Source organism: Pleurodeles waltl, chromosome 8, assembly GCF_031143425.1.
Source record: "Pleurodeles waltl isolate 20211129_DDA chromosome 8, aPleWal1.hap1.20221129, whole genome shotgun sequence".
NCBI classification, from domain to species: domain Eukaryota; kingdom Metazoa; phylum Chordata; class Amphibia; order Caudata; family Salamandridae; genus Pleurodeles; species Pleurodeles waltl.
Window position 1 is genome coordinate 797,720,100 of NC_090447.1, and position 22,393 is coordinate 797,742,492.

The following is a 22,393-nucleotide window of genomic DNA, read 5'->3' on the forward strand; positions in this document are numbered from 1 at the left end:
GGCAGCGACCCAAAGTCCAAAAAGTGCATCTCCACCATTCCAAGTAGGATGATTTTGAGAGTTAGACAAGCTCTCATGGCCCAAATGTAAAACCAAAACCCAAAATAATCAAAGTGTCCTCTTGCTTGCCATGGGATGTTTTAGTGTGCAGGGGAGAGCTGAAATACTGTTACCCCCTTCAATTGGGGTGGGGACATAACCATGCCCATACTGGTTGGTAGCCACCACCCCACTATTTTTTTATTTTTCTTTCCTGGTATCTAGTAGGCTCACTCCCTCCATACCTGGGGAGTGGATTGGGGTAATTGCCCCATCTGCCCACCAGTGGGCAGAACAACTTTGACCTAATTTATTTTGGGTGATGGTATGGCCATACCCCACCCTCTTTTTCTGAAAAAAAAATCTTCCAAGGTCTCTGGTGGGCTTTCTGCCCCCTTTTGGGGGCAGATAGGCCTTCCAAAAATAGGCCGATCTAGATATGGTCAACAGTAATATGCCCCCGTGGGAAGCGACCCTTGCCCAAGGGGCGCCCCCCTTAAACAAAACACACACACCATTCCTTGGTGCCTAGTTGTTTCTGCCCCCTTGGAGGCAGATCTGCCCAGTAAAAATAGGCCGATCTGCCCCCAAGGCAGGCAGAAATGGCCTAAAAAGATTCCCCCCCTAAGGGGTGACCCTTACCTAAGCGGTCGCTCCCCTTGCGTGAAATTGACACAAAAAAAAATCTCTGGTGTCTCTTGGTTTGGGCAGAAAAGGCCTTAAAAAAAAAATCCCCCCTAGGGAGCGACCCTTGCCCAAAGGGCTGTTCCCCTTATTCATATATATATATATATATATATATATATATATATATATATATATATATATATATATATAAAATCTGTGGTGTCTAGTGGTTTCTGCCCCCCTTGGGGGCAGATTGGCCTAAGAAAAATAGCCCGATCTGCCCCCTTGGGGAGCAAAAATGGCCTAAAAATAATTTGCACCCCTTTCCTAAGGGGTCGCTCCCGTCCTGCAAAAAAAATAAAAATAAAAATGTCCTGGTGTCTATAGGTTTCTGCCCCCCCGGGTGCAGATCGGCCTAATAACAATAGGCCGAGTTGCCCCCAGTGGGGGCAGAAAAGGCCTTAAAAAAAATTGACGCCCTAGGGAGGCGACCCTTGCCCAAGGAGCCGCTTCCCTTATTCAAATATATACCAAAAAATAAAATCCCTGGTGTCTAGTGGGCATTTCTGCAGAAATGCTGAGAGAGACATCAAAGGAAAGGAAAAGCCTTTCCTTTCCTTTGATGCCTCTCCCACCCCCTCTCCCATTTCTCTTCCGAGATCACGTTGGAAGCTGATCGGAAGTGACCTCTGACGAAGTCAGTGTGCAATTTGCGTGCTGACGTCATCAGACGTCACTAGGGGGATGGGGGTTGGGTGCGGAAGGGGAAGCGATTCCCCTGCCATCTCTACCCTGGGGAGGTGTGTGGGAGGCTCATGGGGGGAGCGCTAGTGCTCCCCCCATGGGCCGGGTGCAGGATGAGCTGGTCTCGTCCTTGGCACACAGCGACCACAGCCGAGGGCGAGACCAGTCCGTCCAAGGCACCCAAGGGTTAAATTAAACCTGAATACTCAGTGCCAAGCTACCAGAGGGTGAGCACAGGTTAATTTTGGGACTGAAACTGACTTACCCTGACTAGGATTGCAGTTTGAACTTGAACAGGATGCATACCTTTGCATTTAGAGACTCAAATTCTATCATAAGTCAAATCCATATGGAAATCATCCAGCAGACAATTATAACCATACACATGTATTCAAAATTACAGTAGGTAACGCAAAATGCTATCTCTCCTAAAACAGCCTAACAAGGATTGTAGTAATTTACATCTTCTATCACAATAATTTTTTTACCATGAATTTGTTTAACATCAAAACCTTTCTGTACTACGGTAATCTGTGCAATTCTGTGAAACAAAAAATCTGCCTACAAGGACTAGCACGGTATAATAACAATCCATTTTTTAAAGCCTATTGTCTTTTATGCATGCTGTTTACGATAGGTAGAGAAGGCCTACCAGATTTTGTCTTAATGTTTCATAATAAACAGATCAAACCTATAAAATCTGGCATGACTCATGACTTTTTCCAATGAACTGATGAAGCCTACACCATTAACTTTATATTTTACCCTATTACGTCCTCTTCAAGTGCACATAAAATGGCAACCATCATGCATACATTTATGAAATTACAAATACATAGAAGAATTCAGTTTGCAAAACAATATACACCCTCTCACAAAAAGGTCTCAAAAAGTAACATCACAATTGAAAACCCCAGGGCTTGTCAGAATGGGTGGCCAGTGCCAAAACACTTGCCTCCTACGGTACTCTGTCCAAATACCGTGCCTGGGAAAAACATTATAACACCAGAGTAATCCAAGTTATTTCAGTAATGTTGCTTTGCTTTTTTTGGGACAAAATTACTGAAAATTATGCAAGCATGCCCGTTTAGATAAGTATGAGTAATTTAGGACAAAGATCCTACTGTAGAAGTACAGGAGCAACGAACAAGGGGGCATATTTACAAGCCCAGAGGTGCAGGGCAGCACCGCAAGTGGCCTTGCTGCTCTACCCTTTTCCAGTTCTGTCCTTTCCCTCTGCGCTGTGCACAATGGGCTGTCAAGTGCTGATGCAGGCATCCGTGTAATATGGTGCAAGAATGCCTGCATCACAGGCAGGATTGTTTCTGTGCAGGAAGGGGCACGTTTCTGCACAAAAAGAATCCAAGGAGGTAAAAATAAAAGAAAAATAAAGATATTTCTCCTCCTTGCACCTCCCTGGGGTAGACGTAAGATTCTGACGCATTCCCAGGTATACAGATTCTTGTAAATTTTGGAATGCATCAAAACCCATGGGAAAATGCACCGCAGTTTGCCATGGAATGCCCCCCTGACACAGAGTAAGACAATGCAGCGACATGTGCTACATTGACTTACATCTTATCTAAAAGACCATAAAAAGCCAAGTAAAGTGGCTTTGCATGGCCTTGTAGATATGGGCCCGCGCTATGCGCTGCCTGTGTGTCACAAAAAGGGGTGCAACGGCAGTCCACATGGCTTGTAAAGTAAACCACAAAGGATATATCGAGCACGACCTGCTGCTGGCTGCTACTGTTCATGCTCTGCTGCATTCAGAGCACTTTTCTTAGTGCAAAATGCACCCTCAAGTCCATTTTAGACGCAAGGGTGCTTTTTGCGCTCAGAAAATAGCACAAAATGCTGGGTTATGCTCCTCAGATAATTCCACTTAATGTTGCATCATCTTGCTGGAATTTTGTGTAACTGCATTACAGCAAGTTACATGAGTTCTACATATCCCTACGAAATACTTGTCTGTGGCCTGTATCACAATGTATAACAACCAATTGTCAAAGGCTAACTGGCTTTAACAGATACTTTTCACAATTACTAAGCTAAATCAACAGTCTTTGTTAAAATGTTTCATAAATGAGCATACCACATCCATGGCATTGGTCATAACAGTTCCAATGTACTGAACAGAGATGTATAGCTTATCACAATATCTAACTCTGTCCTTCAGGTTTCAGTAAAAGCTTTAACACAAGGCAACCATCAAACACACAGTCACACAATTAGAAAAGTATACACAACTAAAGCTGGCTAGGCAAAACAAGGATTGTGAAAGAGCAAACCTTTTGTTTCCACATTTTGTCATGTTGCATGAACAATGCCAAAACTACTGCCTAATACAGTAATCTGTGAGATTCCATATAACAAAATACATTTCTGTGGGCTTTAATATAGAATAGTGGTGACCCACTTTTAAATGCCTAATGACTTAAACATATGATTTTCAGAATAAATACATTAGGCCTAGTGCAATTATCAGAATATTTCACAATAAATGGATCCCCCCTATATCCTGGATTGACTAATAACCAACTAAGGCCCATATTTAAACTTTTTATACTTTTTTAATGCCGCATTTGCATCGTTTTTTGATGCAAAATTGGCGCAAACTTACAAAATACAATTGTATTTTGTAAGTTTGCGCCGTTTTTGCTTCAAAAAGCAGCACAAATGCGGCGATGAAAAAGTATAAATATGGGCTAAACTATTTTGGGATTTATAGTGCCACACAAATCCTGATTGAGATGATTTGTTAAATAAAAAAATGAACGCTAGGCAACACATTGCCCGGCATTGTGTTACCTTGCGTCAGGTAGGAGTGCCATGCGAGGAGTGTTTGTAAGTATACTCATAATGCGCTCAAATGTACTCATGATAGACCTACTAACCATATGTGTGAGGCCTTAAGATCTAATGTCACTTCTTATGATGTCACATCCTGTAACGTCATGGGTTGTGTTTCCATTCCCTGTGGTGTCACTTCCAGTAATGCCACGTGCGCTCACACGCTGTGATGTCACTTGCATACTGCCTAACTTGGTAGTCTTCCCACTTCTTTTTTTAAGACTTGTGCCCTTTGGATAAATAAAACAATCTCAGCTGTGTGGAGGGCCAGCACGTTTTTGTGAATAACACAACTTCTGCCCAATCAAAACATGAACTCCTAGCTAAGAACACGTGCTTCACCCAAAGTTCCTGTCGTGGTGGCGCTACTTAAAGCCCTTTTTTAGGTTTACCACATAGTGTCTGGCGACAGCAGCGCTGTCAAACCAGACCTAAAAAAAGGTTTCAAATAAATGCCGAGAAAGCTTTTTTGAAGTGAGAAGAACAGGATGTAAATCACATTTAAGCGTTGGATCATATTTTCATTACAACAAAGTCTGCAGCTCGAAGAGTGTGAGGTGTTTCAGCACAAGGCAAAGCTCAACGTATTACAATAAATAACATTTGAATAAATGAAGAAGGCCTCTGTTCAAAAATATGCCACGTTAGCAAGCAGCAGACTGCAGTTTTCGAGGCACAGTTCTATTTTGGTCGCACTATTGCGTTGTCTTTCACAAGAAACTCTTCAATACGGCTCTTCTGCCCTCTGCTGTTCATGAATGAGGAATGCTTTTAACAGCTCTGTGGCTATTTGAGGATTGACTCGATCGTTTATCCGTGCACTGTCACACGTATTTTGCGCAGGTAAAGAGCAGCGGCTTGCCTACCATTGATGCAGCAAGTGCAGTGGACCCAGCGCCCAGAGCCCTGTATTTAGCACGCCAACAACAAACAAATATGCCATTCATTTTCTTTGCTTGCAACCAGGGCCAATGGCATTCTTTTTACCCTTCTAGTTAAGGATGTCTTAAGGCATGGGCCCCAGCCTTTCATACGGGGGTGTGCCAGTATATGAAAAATGAAACAATATCTTGTTGTCGTTTAATTTTTCATCTGTTGGCTCAGCCAGCACCGTGTACAGGGAGGGGACGGGCAGGGCTGGCCCACAGGATGGGGGAGGAGGGGTAAGTGTGCATGTGTGTTTGGCCAGCTGTCTGAGGCCGGCCAGACACTCATGGGCACTAGACCCCAGCCTTGTGTCTAAGCAGCAGTCCGAGCCCCTCAGACCAATCCTGATTCTGCTTTCATGCTATGTTTAGCATGTAAGCAGCGTCAGGATTGCTGGGGAGCCTGTGCTGGTGTCCCAGTGACACCACAAGTGGAGGGAGGTGGCTGGAGGCGGTGGGAGACAGGCGGCGTGCCGAAAACAGTAAGGGGCATATTTATGAAAAGTGGTGCTGCACCTAGTGCAGCGGCACTTTTCTTGCACCCCTTAGCGCCCCCCCTAACGTCACCATGTGTGCGCCTTATTTAATATACGGCACACCATGGTGGTAGTTAGGGAACTAGTGTCAGAATTTTATACGCTAGTTCAGCGCTTTGCAGGATTAACGTAAACATTTTTTACACTAATCCTGCAAAGCACCCAGAGGCCCATTATAACCAATGGGACCCTCCTTTTAACGCCTGCTCTGAGAAGGCTTTAAAAGTGCTGAAAAAAATGGCGCAAAGAAATCTTTTAGATTTCTTTGAATCATTTTTTCGGCCCTCACCAATGGGGAAACTCCCCCTTTACATGTATTATGCCTGGCGCAGGCATAATGTGGCGCACAAGGTTACAAAGTGGCATGCATTGCGCCACTTTGTAAATATGGTGTGGTGTTTTTGGCCATCTAATGCCACATTAGGGTAAAAAAAAATAATGCTAATGACGTTAGAATGGCATTAGGCCCTCTTAAATCTGGACCTAAGTGTTTTTGGTTTTTTAAAATGTTGTTTTTACCATTGTCCACACGCTGACCCCTCTCCCCCCACCTCCCATTGACATATGCTGCAGCTGCAGGGGGCCCCAATAGATCTGGCTCTGTTCTCCAAACATTCCTGCCCTGATGACCTTGAATGATTCTTCAACATAGGTAATGTCAAATACCATTTTCCTTTCATTTGTTTTTTAGTAGAGGGATGCGTGGAAGTCTGTTACAGACATTTTGCAGCAAAATGTTTGTTTTTCAACAACATGGGACATCCATTAAAAAATTCCTTCTAGATCAAAATAGCAGGGCCTCACATATGATAAATATGAAAAACGCACCTCACTATCCCTGAATATTAGATGTAAACACATCTAGGCCCTGATTTATACTTTCTCACTCGAAACTGCGCTAATGTAGTTTTGCATGAAAAAGTATACCAACGGCTAGCACCATCCCAAGACGCTGGCGGGTTACATAGTTATGGTATGACGGTAGCCGGTGGTAAGGCCCGGTTAGCATCATAAAAAAGGACGCTAGCCGGTTGGGGGAGGCGTAGGGGGAACAGAAGGTTGTGCGTCAAAGGATAATGCTATTATGGGCAGAGGCAAAAATAATGCCTCTAACCAGACTATCGTCATCCTTTGAGGCACAGCCCCCATGGACATGACTCCTGTCTTGGTAAAGACACCTGGGTGTCCCCTAGGCATGGGGATTGGGCCCAGTGCCATGTAGGGGGGGGGGGGCACGTAGGCCCCCCATGGCACTTCTTAATAAAAATTAAAATACTTACCTGTACTTACCTTAATCACCAGAGGATGTGGTCCCCCCATGCTCTGGCATCCCTCTGGTGTGGGTGGGGCTGTCCCTGGGGCTAGGGGAGGACACCTGTGGGCCCATTCCATGGTCTCTGAACATTGAAATAGGCCCACAGGTCCCCTATCGCCTGCCCTGACCCAGACATTAAATAATGGCGCTAAGCAAGCTTAGCGCCATTATTGAAGGCACCATGCTTGAATTGAGCGCAGGCATCGATATAGCGCAAGGCCATATCGTCATTTTTTGCCCGAGAATATCTATCTTGCTTCTCATTGACACAAGGTAGTTTCCTGCTAGCAAAATTTGCTTGAAAAAAATGAAGCAAATTCATCACAAATAGGGTATGAATTCCCCTTAGATTTTGGACCAGGGTGCCTGTACAGTGTAGGTGGCCTGGCAAAAGAGGGCATGAAAATTCTGAAATGGGATCATAAATTCAAAGGTGTTCGAAGCAGGGGACCCCCAACATTTGTTTGACCCAGGGCCCCCAAAATCTTTAAGATGTCTCTGCTAGTTGCACAGAGATAGCTGACATATTCATAGTGCTTTTTTCCTCCGATAAAAACTGATTATCATGCATGTTCGTGAAATATGATTATATACCACTTCTCGGCTAGAAAAAAAACCCAGCTGTAGAACGTTCGTAAATCCTTGTTTGTATGACTTATTCCTTTTTAGTGAAATCTAATTTGCTGCAGGGGAGTTATTTGGGTCTGTACTATGGAAGGCCTGGAATGAACAGCACTGGGAATAATTCAGGCTGTCATTCATATCAGTACAGTTCTTTTTTCGGTTTTTATCTCACCCTTTATAGACTGAATGTAATGAAAAAAAAGTATCCTTCCATCCGATTTATGAAGGTAAAAAACCTGTAGGAATATAAAGGGAGAAAAGACTTGCCACTTATTTGAACATGTAGATTTTGATACAATAAGCACACAAATCCTCATAGTATATCCCATTTTAAAGGGTTCCATTTATGGCACATGATATATAAATAATTTACGGCACAGAATTGTTATTTATAAGATGAGAAAATATCGCATCTAGCACAGGGCCACTCCTGATGAGGACCTTAATCTGCCCTCGCTGCTTTGTTTGCAAGGAAGCTTCGAAATTGGAATCCATCTATTATGTTAAAAAAGAATAAGTTAAAACAGCAGGTAAAAGTAATTTTCTTTAAGGGCGATCAGAAGAACTTCAGTGAAAGAAGCCATAGGTGACAGCAGTCTTCATTCAAACCCATAATATAAGCAACCTGGGGGCATATTTATACTTCACTTGCGCCAAATTTGCATAATTTTTTTAATGCAAATTCGGCGCAAGCCTAACTCCATATTTATAGTTTGACGTTAGACACATCTAACGTCAAAATATTGGAGTTTGCAAGGTAGGCGTTCCCATCTAAAATATGGTGCTATCCCCATAGCCTCATTTATCCGACCATACTAAAATGACGGACAGGTGGGAGGAGAGGCTAAATAATGGTGCAAAGCTTGCATTGCACCATGATTTAATGCCTGGGTCAGACCAGGCATTAGGGGACCTGTGGAGCCATTTCCATGGTTAAACACCATGGAATGGGTTCACAGGTGCCATCCCCAAGCCCCAGGAACATCCCCACCAGAGGGACATCGGAGGATGGGGGACCCATCCCAGGTAAGTAGGGAAACTATTGGTAAGTGTTTTTATTTTTTTTAATAAAGTTCCATTGGGGAGCCTAACTTGGGGCCACCTGCATGCCACATGGTGCAATGGCCATGCACAGGGGACACTTGTCCCCTTTTGGGGCCATTGGGTTGGTGGGCATGACCCTTGTCTTTTATAAGACAGGAGTCATATTTTTGGTGGTTGTGCGCCAGGAAATGGCACTAGTCTGGTTAGAGGCATTTTTTTGCCTCTAACCAGGCTAGTGTCATTTCTTGATGCACAACCCCCTCCTTCCCTACTGCCACCCCCACCCGACTAGCATCTTTATTGAGGACCCCTGCCCAAGTTTAGCGCTGGCTTGCACCATTCAATAAATACGGTACCCGGCTGGCGTTGTTAAATGACGCAAGCCTGCGCTAACCTTTTTGCCGCAAAACTGCATTAGCACAGTTTTGCGGCAAACACTATAAATGTGGGCCCTAATTTGTACGATTCATTCAGTTTAACAGTAGAAGTTGCCATCAGCTATTATTTTTTGGCTAAAGAGGTAGGGTTTATTTATAAAATTTTGGTGCAGGGCAGCACCGAAATCCTTCATGCTGCGCTGCCCTACGTCAAAAGATAATGGCAGGAATGCGCTGTATCTATGAGCTACAGCACACTCCTGTCTTCTTCCCCTGCGCTGGCAGACAATTGGCTGCCTTTCACCAATACAGGCATCCTTGCAATGCAATGTAGGAATTATTATTTTTGTGCAGGAAGGTACACCTTCCTGCACAAAAACAATTCATGGAGGCATTTTCCTTCTATGTGCGCTGTGTTGCCTTACTCTCATCTACAAGGCTGCGCGAAGCCACACAAAGTGGCTTTGCATGGCCTTGTAGATATGGGTCTGCAGCTGGTGCGTCACTTTTCTGATGCACTGCCGGAACAAGTCGCTTGCAAATATGATCTACAGTACCTCACAGAGGAGGTTAAGAGACATATTTAAGAGCCCCTAGTGCCACGGTGGTGCCGCCTATAGCATAATTTTTATGACGCTAAGGCAGCACTGAAGTAGCATTTTCGCCACACCATGGCCCATATTTATACTCTACTTGCGTCGGATTTGCGTAATTTTTTTACGCAAATTTTACAGAAATCTAACACCATATTTATACTTTGCCCCGTCTGACGTCAAAATATCCCAGTGTGTGTCATTTTCTGGATGCGTGAAACCGCCTTGCATTCATGAAATGCAAGGTAGGCGTTCCCGTCCAAAAAATGACTTAAACACCTGTGTGCCATATTTATCCAACCGCACTAAAATGATGTAGGGCTGGGAGGCGGAGACGGAAAATTGTGCACATCCCGAGTTGCGTCAAAATGTAATGCCTGGGTCAGGAAAGTAATTAAAATGGGGCAAACACACCAGTACTTAAGGAAAACCTACAGAAGCAACATCAGAGCACCAAAAGGAAGACATGGAGGTGTTATTCATCCAGCATGCATGAAGAAGCAGAGTACAGGAGCAACAGCAGCAGCTTCTACCACATCAACAGGGACCCCTAAGGCAACGCAGAAGGCAGGAAAGGATATTCAGGACCAGGACAACCCTTCAGGTCCTCAGGGAACATGACATCATCCAGAGGTACAGACTAAACTGGCAAACCATACAGCAGCTGCTGTGCCAAATTGAGCCACAGTTGGCACCCAGCTCGCACCATTCCACCAGGGACCAAGCTGCTAGCTGTCCTGCATATGTTGGCAAGTGGCTCTTTTCAAACCACTGGTGCCCTGGTTGCCGGGATCTCACAGCCCTTATTCTCTGCCTTCCTTCCCAAGGTACTGGATGCCATCATCTCCCTCACACCCGCCACATCAGCTTTCCCAACACACAGCTGAAGCAGCAGTAGACCAAACAGGGATTCTATCAAATCAATGGCTTCCCGCATGTGCTTGGTGCCATTGACTGCACACATGTACGGATTGTGCCACCTGCTGCAACCAAGCATCTATACTGCAACAGGAAGCACACACACTCCATCAATGTGCTGGCCATTGTGGCTCACCAGGGATTGATCACCAACATCGTGGCAAAGTTTCCTGGGTGTGTACATGATTCATTCATCTTCCACCACAGCATCATCAATCAACACTTCCAGGATAAGCAATATGGAAATGGCCTACTTGTTGTTAAGTATAGAAACCTAGTTATATACACACTGCACAGCAACCCTGTAGGACACACAACACATACACCACTACATTGAAACGTAGCCAGGAAGACACTGAGGTTGAGACACTGCTAGTCATGTTTGATATCCTAACCCAATGGGATACACACCTATGGACAAATGACAGATGCAAATAATAACAGATGCCACTCCAGAGACAAAAGGGACCAATTTAAAACCACACAGTGACAATGACATGACCTTAACTGGCAGTACAACTTGGAAGATGAATCTTCCAATATCACATCTATAACACTCGATCACACACCCTTCCAAGCAGTATGTACTGTGTAAGGGGTGTGTAATGTCTTTCGCTGCAGGTCAAACACCATGAGGCACATAGCATGATGATGCTGGCTCTAATGAAGGTGACATGGAATCATTGAGGCAGTACCAACATCTCACATCACTCCTGGGGTGACATTGCCCGCTAGCAATAAGGAAGTTGACTGTGCTATGAACACATATTGATGTGACAATAATGCAAAGTGCACACTTCTATACATACGGATTGAGACAATTCCTCATATACATAACAGATGTACAGGCACATGGACCTTCTGACACTTAAACTTTCACCCCCACAACCAAGTTTGCCAGCTTACCTGGAGCAGGTTCAGTAGTGTAGGTACACGTTTGCACATGAGCCAACTCGTTGAGGGCACAAAAATAGGTTTGCCTAGAACTTGTCACGCATGGGATATCTGTACATTGTCAATTGTAAACACTTCAGTGCTGCCAACTTATGAAGATGTGTTGTACATTGTCAGCTAGCCAAATCAAAGGGCCTCACTGTTGTTTATCACATGCTATTACATATGTTGAATTGGATGGTATGTTCAGGCCATATAGTGCAACCATGTTACCACCACAGTGGAATCGATTGTGTGTGTGGAAGTATCATGTCACCTCCAGTGAAGGCACATGGACACTTCTTTCACATGACATAATGCATGGGAGATACACAATGAACTGCAAGTTAACAAATATACCGCTGTTATCAGGTCAATCAGCCAAACACCAGTTTTGATAATTAAACAACACAATGCAGAAAGAACATCCTAGAAGCCTAGGATCCCACACAATAACACAAACACAGATGAGTCACAGATGACACAACATAACAACTGCCATGCAAAGTGATAATCAAGGTGCAAGCAACATCCAAATATTTACACTCATTTTCTCTTTCAGCTGATCAGGGTTACGGGATCCAGCCATGGATCATGACCCCATTTGCCAACCCAAGCACAGCATCAGAGCGTACCTATAAGGAGGCACATCGGAGGACACGCACCATAGTAGAGAGAACTTGTGGCATCCTGAAGTCCAGATTCCGGTGCCTCGACATCACCGGAGGCAGCCTCCTATATTCATGTGAAAGGGTCTGCAAGATAATTTTGATCTGTGCCGTCCTGCATAACATTTGTGTAAAGAGAAACATTCCTGTCTATGAACCAGACCCACAAATGCCTGAAGAGGAGGATGATGTTCATGAAAATGCAGGGGATCATCCAAACACTGCAGCAGGATTGCGTCGGAGACAACACATTGTACAAAACTTCTTCTAACTATAGTCACCATCACCACTTTGTTATCATATGTCATTAAACACCTACCTTCATCACTCAATCATGCTTTGTGTAATTTGTATGCATCATATGATCCCTAGGAATCATAATCAGAGTTTAGCCTCATGGAGCATTGCAGAAATACTGATTAGGATACTGAAAAAAACACATCACATTTGATCGGTATGAATGTACAGCCAACATCACACACAGTGTAAATGACATATATCCTGTCTATTTCACATGTGAAGGGCAATATCAGAGGACCATAGCTTTGTAACACCTCCATGTTGCCAACATGGTCCATTGCAGCACATGACACACAACTAAGACACCATCAAGCATACGGAAATACATGAGACACTTGATGTGCTATTGCATTGCTAACAGGAATGTATGAACAGACCCTTGACAGCAGTAAGTGTGACATCAGCTATCTTTGCAAGGAGCATGTGTGACAAGGAATCCATCTAAGCAGAAAATGGATAGCACAAGTGCCCCAGATATGACAAGCATTGCTCACAAGACATGCCCTGCTCAGTCCATGCCAGGTAATAAGTCCTGCCACTGCCATTTTTTCAGTCTCTAGCCACCCTTCTCTAGGGGGCCCTGTAAATGGACTATCTGTACACTGAGAATCTTCATCTACACACACCCAGACTACCATTCTGACTCCTGTGTGCTTCCCTCTTCAGTATAGCATGCCATAGTAATAGTTCATCAGTCTGCACAGACTTCAGGTCCGATAATGCACTGCCTGGTAGTAAATAGGACCTGTAATCAGCTGCCCATTGCTTCCCATGTGAAAGGTCCAGTTGGTCCTTTGAACATGATTCTCAACTCCAGGACTTGTGAGAGACTGAAGCTGCACACACCTGTGAGCACTTCCATGCAGACCAGCCAAATTGAACCTGCTCTGCCAATGCTGCTATCTGGAACTGCTTAGAAGCTGCCATTTTCTGAATCTCCTTGTTGTGCATAGGTGTACAAATCACTTGTGTAACAGAGCCCTTGGAGGGTTGTGTAATGTTGCAGACCACTGCACAAAAACAGTTTTTAGTTCCCACAGTATTGTTCCAGCTTTTCCCAGTCAGAGTCTGCTCACTGTGTATTTGCCATGTTCATGTTAGTTCCTGACAGAGCCTGCATCCTGTTAGCCCGACTGGTTCCTGTCTTTGCGTTAACCATAGAGGTTCCCTGTGGTTATATTTGTCTCATAGTTGCTTTCCATGCGCTCTCTTTCCTCCTGGGGTATTGTGTCTGGTAGGTCTATGATGAATCCTCCATTATATAGTATACTTTAATCAGTTTCCTTATCGTATTCTGTTCTGGGACATGTATTTAAATTGCCTAATCCAGCCCCCATCCCTTGTCTGGTTTTGCATGTATTCATTAATGCCAAACAGTGACAGTGTGCTATGGCTGTATGCATGGATTCGGTACGGTGCCTCCAGCACAACAAACAAGGGTTGCCAATGTGTATGTAAGGACAAAACATGTTTGTGCCCTGGTGGTCCACACACAGATTCACTTCTGCCGCCACCTTTTGATGGTGCTTGCGTGGTGACTAGCTGTGAAATTAATCAGCACAGAGGCACTGATGCTCCCTGTTGCAGTGTGAATTTTAGAGGCCACCCTGTGTACAAATGTTGTGATGAAAGCTGCCTGTTTCCTATTACTGATCCTTAAAGTTTTTAAGCACACCAAGGTTGCCCTGTCGTCAGCCTTATAAGAGTTCTGCAGTGCCATAGCTGGACTATCCCCATGTGTGTTGTTAGTTGTTCTTTGGCTTTAGTTCAAATCTGCTTTGAAGGATACTCTATTAATTCAGGGAATGGCTCGACAGACTCATGACTAGACCTGCACGTAACTGTGACAACATGGAGGCCAACACTGACACAGGGTACACACGGCCACACACTTGAACTGGACGCCTTAATGCACTGAACCACTGGAAATATGTGAACACATGCAGCATGGTTTGCTGGTCCTCCACAGCCACAGGAGTAACCTAAGTCATTTACATGACTCAAACTGTGGTGTACCATACATTTTTTGGAGTGGATTTGTCACAAACACGGTACCTACCTAGCATGTTCAAATAATGGACTCATGGATAGTATACACACAAGTGACCATGAAGTGGTATCCAACATTCCATTACATGTGATGGCTTACATTTGTAACATTGCCTTTATCAACCATCCTCTATCTATCCTGTGTATGGTTAGTCATGGGAGATGTTTTGTCCCCAAAGTCAGGGAAGTTCACACAGCATAAGACACAACAGATATGACAAACACATGTCATGACTGAAATACCTCAATGAATGGCATCTGATGGTTATCCACAATAACAACACATGCATACAAGCACATTATGCAAAACACGTCTTGTGACATTCACACAGAGGACCAACAACAATTGAAATAGCAAATTCACAGACATAAACATACAGGCCATGATTGAATTATTTAAGTTGCGTAGCCTTGCTATCCCCTATTGATGCACCACCTGCTCAAACTGAGGATTACCAATTTTAATTCCAAATGTTTGGGTTGCTGTTGCGTCAGTTAAGAGTGCTAATCCAGCACAACAACATGAGTATGATGGTCCGCAGAGGAGGCATCCCGAACAACGAGTCCTGAACAACAAAGTCGTGAAAAACGACAGTGAAACAACGCTTTCGTTTTCCACGACTTCCTTGTTCAGGGCTTTACCCACGCATGTGCTAAACCACGTACATGCGTGGTTAAGGCACAGAAGAAGGGAGTCAACGCTATCAAGGAGGAGGTAAGAAGGGCTGGGACTGGGGCTGTTTTTTGGGGGGTGTGGTGGGGGCTCGGGGTGATTAAGGTTTAGGGGCGTGGGTCAGGGTTTAGGTTTTAGGGGTGGAGTGGGGGTTGGGGTGCTTAGGTTTTAGGGGCGGGGTGGGGAGTTGGGGTATTTTTAGTTTTTGGGGGTGGGTGGGGGGCTTGGGTGATTAAGGTCGAGGGGCGGGAAGGGGGTTCAGGGTTTAGGTTTTAGGGGTGGGGTGGGGGTTGGGGTGCTTTAGGATTTAGGGGAGGGGGTTGGGGTTGCGGTAATTTTGGCAGTGGGGGGTTGGGGTGGTTGTGGGGGTGGGGGGTCACCGTAATTTTTAGGGGTGGGGGGCCAGGGGTGACACTTGCTTGAACCATGCATGCCGTTCACTAAGGCCTTTACCAGGTATGCCTTTACAACGAAAAATCATTGTTAAGGCATTCGTGGTAAAGGCATTAGTGGTAACAACTAGGTTGTTGTTCCGACCTCGTTGTTCAGGCATTGGTGGTTCAAGCACTCGTTGTTCCGACATATAACCGGTCCGCAGTGGTGTGGTCTGCCACATGTGCCCAAACACTAGAACACAAACAGCAGGCCCTAACAGCCTATCTTTGTGTGATTCTTCTAGACTATGTGGCTGTGTAGAGCGTTGTGTCAGTCAAAATTGTGCTTTTGTCTCCTGTGTGCCATTTCAATTGTCATCTGTTGTGTTTCTAATTGTCTCTGTAAATCAGTGTAAGTGTGTTTTTGCCATTTTTTGTGTCTAATGTTGTATTTGTACTGTTGGGAGTGTGTAGAGGGTATTGTTAGTTGGGGTATTGTTGGGCTGTTTGTGGGTTCTTTAAGTTTAATTTTCATATCTCTTTTCCCTGTATTTCCCTCTTTTCCTTTTCCTATCCCTATTATTTTTGTGATGTTGGGAAGGCCACGTCTGGGGAGAATGGGTGAGGAGGAGCTGGGGGCTTTCATTTGGCTGGCGTGCCACTTCCCCCCCCTGATGTTAGAGGCTGGTGGCAGGGTGATACAGCGGTATCACACCGAGGCAAGGAGGCTCAGGTGGTCCAAGGTGCTGTTCCACCGAAAGAAAGTGTTCAACAGCCAGTACAATGACCACCAACTCAAACATCGCTGGGCTGACCTTGTGGCCAGAGAGCAAGCCCTGCTGGACCACCTGCTTGTGGTGATTGGTGGCCCTGTTGGTGAGTACAAATCACACTAATGTGTACAGCAAATTTGGTGACATGCTGCATGCAATGTTTGTGGACATGTGGAATGCAAGTTGAACATACAGTGGCCCTGATTTATACAAAATTTGCTACGTGTTACCGTCATTTGTTTTTGCAAAAGCTGCACAAACTTACAAAAGACAACTTGATCTTATAAGTTAGTGCTGCTTTGACATCAATAGATGATGGTAAGGCAGCACAAACAAATGTATTATTCATGGCCTGTGAGTGTACCAGAGATGAGATGTATTTGACATGCTAATGCAAAGAATGAATGTAGTCCCCAATTATTTTGAATATATGTCTGAATGGTATGCATGGCCATACATACAAAGATCTTCCTAACCTCTGGTAATATCTTAGGCTGATATTTTGACTTGGTTTGTGCAGCATTTACATTAATTATGGATGCCAAGGTAACGCACACTTGATAATATCTACATGTTTGGTGCTACTTTCCATAGCTGTAAGCGTAAAAACATGAAGCAAGTACTACACATAAAAAAATATATATCTGGCACTATGTTCATTGTTCCTGTGTGTTTTATTTTGCCTTGGGCACAATTGCTGGCACAGAGCTGATGCATTTGCCATCTGTGTCACTTTATAGCCAAGCAACTTTCATAAGTTAATGGGTCATCATGGGATCCCTAAACTTTGTGAATGCATGGTCACAAATTATGTATTTGCATGATGTTGTGCAAGGGACCCCTGACTGCTTCCACCATACATTTAAAATGATGAAATAGTTTGCTAGTTTACGTTTGGTACACCCCTGCTGATCTAGTGCAGCATATGTACAATTGTTAACTTCTCAGTATGAAGGCTATCACAGACATGGGTGTATGCTAAGATCAGCAGACCAGCATTCCTGTGACTGCTGCCATTCCCAAGGTGCATACAAATTGAGACCTACCTCATCAAGATTGCCACAATAGGATATTTGCTAAACCATGTTTCAATTAGGGGACAGTGTCAGTTTGTTGAATAACCGCTGATCACCCAACTTGGCAAATGTAAGATGATGAATGTGGCTAACTGTGATCTACAAAAGCTGATATAGGTACACAGGGCCCTGAGTAACACATTTCAGGTGCACTGACTACACCTGTGCCCATGCGTTCTTTCACAGATGATCAAAGTAGACACTGTCAGCATATATTTCTTTGTTGTTTTGATTTAGATAAATGGCCAATCCATGTTTAGCGTAACATTGTCATCGAGTAACACACAGGATCCCCGCCATCATGGTGTCATATGGGGCATATACGGCTCTGGTTACACTGCCATTGTGGCATATGTAACCTACATACAACACAGGCACACGTATAATGAACCATGGAAAGCACAATAATTCCTGAACTAAACTCAATCCACATGAGCATCACACAGTAACTCATTGTCCCTTGAAGCACAAGCCACAATACCTGAGTGACTAGTATTGCAGTGCACCAGGAACGTGGCTGTTCATGTTTCTCATAACAACAAATGAATAAATGGAGTACCCTGTATAAATAATTCTGCACAGAATTGAGTAATCATGTTTGTCACCAAATGATTGTTAGGGCCAGTGCATGTGTGCATATGTGTGTCTATCACTCACTGGAGTGACAGGGTCAATACATGTTTGCAGTAGTATGTCTGTTGGGGTGTCTACATGCCTGAGGTACGGCTCTATCATATAAAATGTCACACACAGTGATTTGTTGTTCCAAGATTTGTACAATGAGCAGACATTGAGCACATTTCACCCTTCCATGTTTTACAGGTGGACCAGCCCCTTTCACAATTGGAGAAGTGGCTCGATTTGCGGACCCAGACATATCCAATAAGTGTTGACATGTTAGTTCTGTATTGTGTTTGCAGCTGTTGTGTAATTGACTCCTGTGTGCTGGAAACATTGCAAGGTATGATGTGCTCGCACATGATCTGATATGTGACTTGCCTGGAGTTTGACATTTTGTTCCATGTTTGAGTTGGACAATCAGTGGCGGAGAGTCATATTTTGGGATTCTAGTGCTGCGCTATAGGCATGGTCAGGTGAACAGGGTGATATTTGTTGCTACATTTATGCCAATGATAAATTTGGAGGTGGCCATTTTCATGATTTAGTCAGCAAGTCATACCCTGATTCACACAGACCAGTGATGTTGAAGTATTACCCACAGACTTGAGCCTCCCTGTTAACTAATGTACATGTAGGACTGTATGTTTGACTTCCTAGCAGCATCTAGCTCCACATGTTGTGCTACGTTTATGTGGCACTTGAGTAGAATGTCATAGGTGTGCATGCAGCTCAAGCCCAGATGGGTGCTTGCATCTATGTGCTTGTTTTTAGAAAGGGATTAGTGACATCAAATGATGTTGACAATTGTCCACAATTAGGAACATAAATGTGGATGTGATTGTCCAATGTTTGAGTCAATCCTAGGTGGCAGCCCTCCTTTCCTATGGTGGACTGACTAAACCCATGAACAGCTGTCCAAAGCTTCCTGGCTGTCCTTGATGTTTGAAAGTATGTGTTGCATGCCCTTCACCCCCCGAAGCACAGGGATAGGGTTATGAAATATGTGTACATTGGTGTGAGGATCCCAGTGTAGAAGACAGACATGTAATTCCAACATTCATTTGTTCCAACCTAGGATACCCCCTTGTGATTAGCAACTGCATACCGTCCAGGAAATTCCATTTACAAATCACAGATCTTGTGGGCCTTGATTGTCATCCAGAAGTTAGTCATTAGTTGGCCTGTCACATGTGGAGTACTTGCAGCATTTGTTATGTGACTAATGGCAGTACAATGATGCACAGATCATTTAAGTAGGTACACAACTTTTCGAACATTGCTGTGCTGTTAGATAGTAGATGTGAAGTCTGCATTGGCCTGTCATTCCTCAGGGACATTCTATGATCTGTACTGTCATTTGGACTGTTTAAGCAAATTTTGAGGAAGTGTTAGAATATCATCTGTAGATGTATCACACAATTATGTCACTAATGTTTGGCTTTCTCTATTTATACAGCTGCCAACATGATGGCCCATGAGATCAGGGAATTCCAGAGGCGGGCAATGCGTTACTGCCATATACTAGATGTGGAGTCTGGGTTTCGCAATATGGCACGGTGTTATCGCTATGAAAGAGCCACAGGGGTCTGGAGGACATTTGCCCAAGGGGGGCCATCCTTGCCCACAACAGCCACCACCACCAGCACAACCGCTCAGACCACAGTCGTACAAAGGATGACAGCCACTGTTGCCGGTCCCTCAACCTCATCAGCTCCAGGCCCACAGACAGAAGATCCTGCACCTCCCCATCCAAGCACGGCACCGGCACCAGCAGTACCATCCACTAGTGGCACACAGACAACCCCAGCTGCAGTGATAGACAATGCCGAATTCTAAGCAATGAGACGTGACATGCAACGGATGTTGCGCAGGATTGACAGGCTGCAGCAGGAGGTGTCCCACAATAGCAGGAGACTGAGGGGTATAAAGAAGGTCCTGCGGAGGGCAAATTTGTGACTTTTGGACCCTGAGCCATGATTGCCTCCCCTCCCTCCTCTTTCCTGGTTCTTATAGTTAGTGGGTTTAGGGGGCTTAGTGTTAGGTTAGAGTAGGCTGTTAGTTTAGTTAGTATAAGTGGGTAGGGGGTGGAGGGTGTTATGTTATTACATGTGTTTTTTTCTGGGTGGGTGGGGGATGATGTTTGAGGTTTATGTGTATACAAAATAAAAAAATAAAACAAATAGACAAAAATATAAACAATAAATACCCAAAAAATATATATTTGTTTAGGATAAGATAGTATGTGTTTAGGTTAGTATATGTTGTCCCACATGTGTCCCGTCATATAAGGGGGTGGGGGATTGATGTTTAGAGTGTTTAGTTAAATGTGATAGATAAGCTTAGATTAGGGTAGTTAGGGCCAGTTGTGGGTAATGTGTAGTTAGGATAGGTTAGGTTAGTTAAGGTGTTTCTCCTAGTTTTCATATCCTTTTTTACTGTTAAATAAATATTTAGGTACTCCTTTACAGTATGTTCAAATGCTTGGGGATCAGGTCCTTGGCATTGGTGAACAGTGTCAATTTAGTATTTGCATTTGTGTACCATCCTGCATCGAAATCTCATTATTGACATGGTTATTCACAATTCCTATTGTACAGTCACATTGGCAGCTACACCAAAGCTACTTCTCAATGCATCTGCCATCCATTGCATCCACCACTCAAGGTTACTTTGGTTCCCAATGTGTTGGGAAGTTTGGATGTGTGTTTTAAATCTGTCATTGTTTGAGACCTGATTTGGAATCTTGGGCACTGTGGTACGTCTGCCTGCAGCCTGATGTTCATGTGAACCCTGAAAAGCTGAATGATGTTATAATCTCATGTAGTATTGTATACATAACTCACACCTATCATTTCTTACATTGTACTCCCAGGTTACATAATTGTCCATACTTTCGTACACATCCATTCCTGCTGTATGGTGTGTGTGTGTGATGAAAGTTTATAGTCAGATGTCACATACATAATGTAGGAAGTTGGCTCTGTATATACTATTTCAAAGTAAGAAATAGTGTACACAGAGTCCAAGGGTTCCCCTTAGAGGTAAGATAGTGGCAAAAAGAGATAATTCTAATGCTCTATTTTGTGGTAGTGTGGTCGAGCAGTAGGGTTATCAGAGGGTAGTGTTAAGCATTTGTTGTACACACACAGGCAATAAATGAGGAACACACACTCAAAGACTTACTCCAGGCCAATAGGTTTTTGTATGGAAAAATATATTTTCTTAGGTTTTTTTTAAGAACCACAGGTTAAATATTTACAAGTAATACTTTAAATGAAAGGTATTCCACTCAGGTATTCTAGGAACTTTGAATAATCACAATAGCATGTACAGTTTTGACAACAATGGCAATAAGCTATTTTAAAAGTGGACACTGCAAAAATCAACTGTTCCTGGGGGAGGTAAGTAATTATTAAGTTCACAGGTAAGTAAAACACTTACAGGGTTCAAAGTTGGGTCCAAGGTAGCCCACTGTTGTGGGTTCAAGGCAACCCCAAAGTTACCACACCAGCAGTTCAGGGCCGGTCAGGTGCAGAGGTCAAAGAGGTGCCCAAAACACATAGGCTTCAATGGAAACAGGGGTGCCCCGGTTCCAGTCTGCCAGCAGGTAAGTACCCGTGTCCTCGGAGGGCAGACCAGGGGGGTTTTGTAGGGCACCGGGGGGTACACAAGCAGGCACAGAAAGTACACCATCAGCGGCACAGGGGCGGCCAGGTGTAGAGTGCAAACAGGCGTCGGGTTTTGTGTTTGGAAGCAATGGGGCGACCCGGGGTCTCTTCAATGATACAGGCAGGCACAGGGTGGGCTCCTCAGGGTAGCCACCACCTGGGCTAGGCAGAGGGTCACCTGGGGGTCGCTCCTGCACTGGAGTTCGGTTCCTTCAGGTCCTGGGGGCTGCGGGTGCAGTGTTGGTTCCAGGCGTCGGGTCCCTTGTTACAGGCAGTCGCTGTCAGGGGGAGCCTCTGGATTTCCTCTGCAGGCATCGCTGTGGGGGTCAGGGGGATCAACTCTGGCTACTCACGGGCTCGCAGTCACTGGGGAGTCCTCCTGTAATGTTAGTTTTCCGCAGGTCGAGCCGGGGGGCGTCAGGTACAGAGTAGAAAGTCTCACGCTTCCGACGGGAAACGAGAAGTCCTTAAAGTTGCTTCTTTGTTGCAAGAAGTTGCAGGATTTTGAACAGAGCCGCTGTTCACAGGAGCTTCTTGGTCCTTTGGATGCAGGGTAGTCCTCTGAGGCTTCAGAGGTCGCTGGTCCCTGTTGGATGCGTCGCTTTTGCAGTTTCCGTCAAAGTAGGGAGACAGGCCGGTGGGGCTGGGGCCAAATCAGTTGT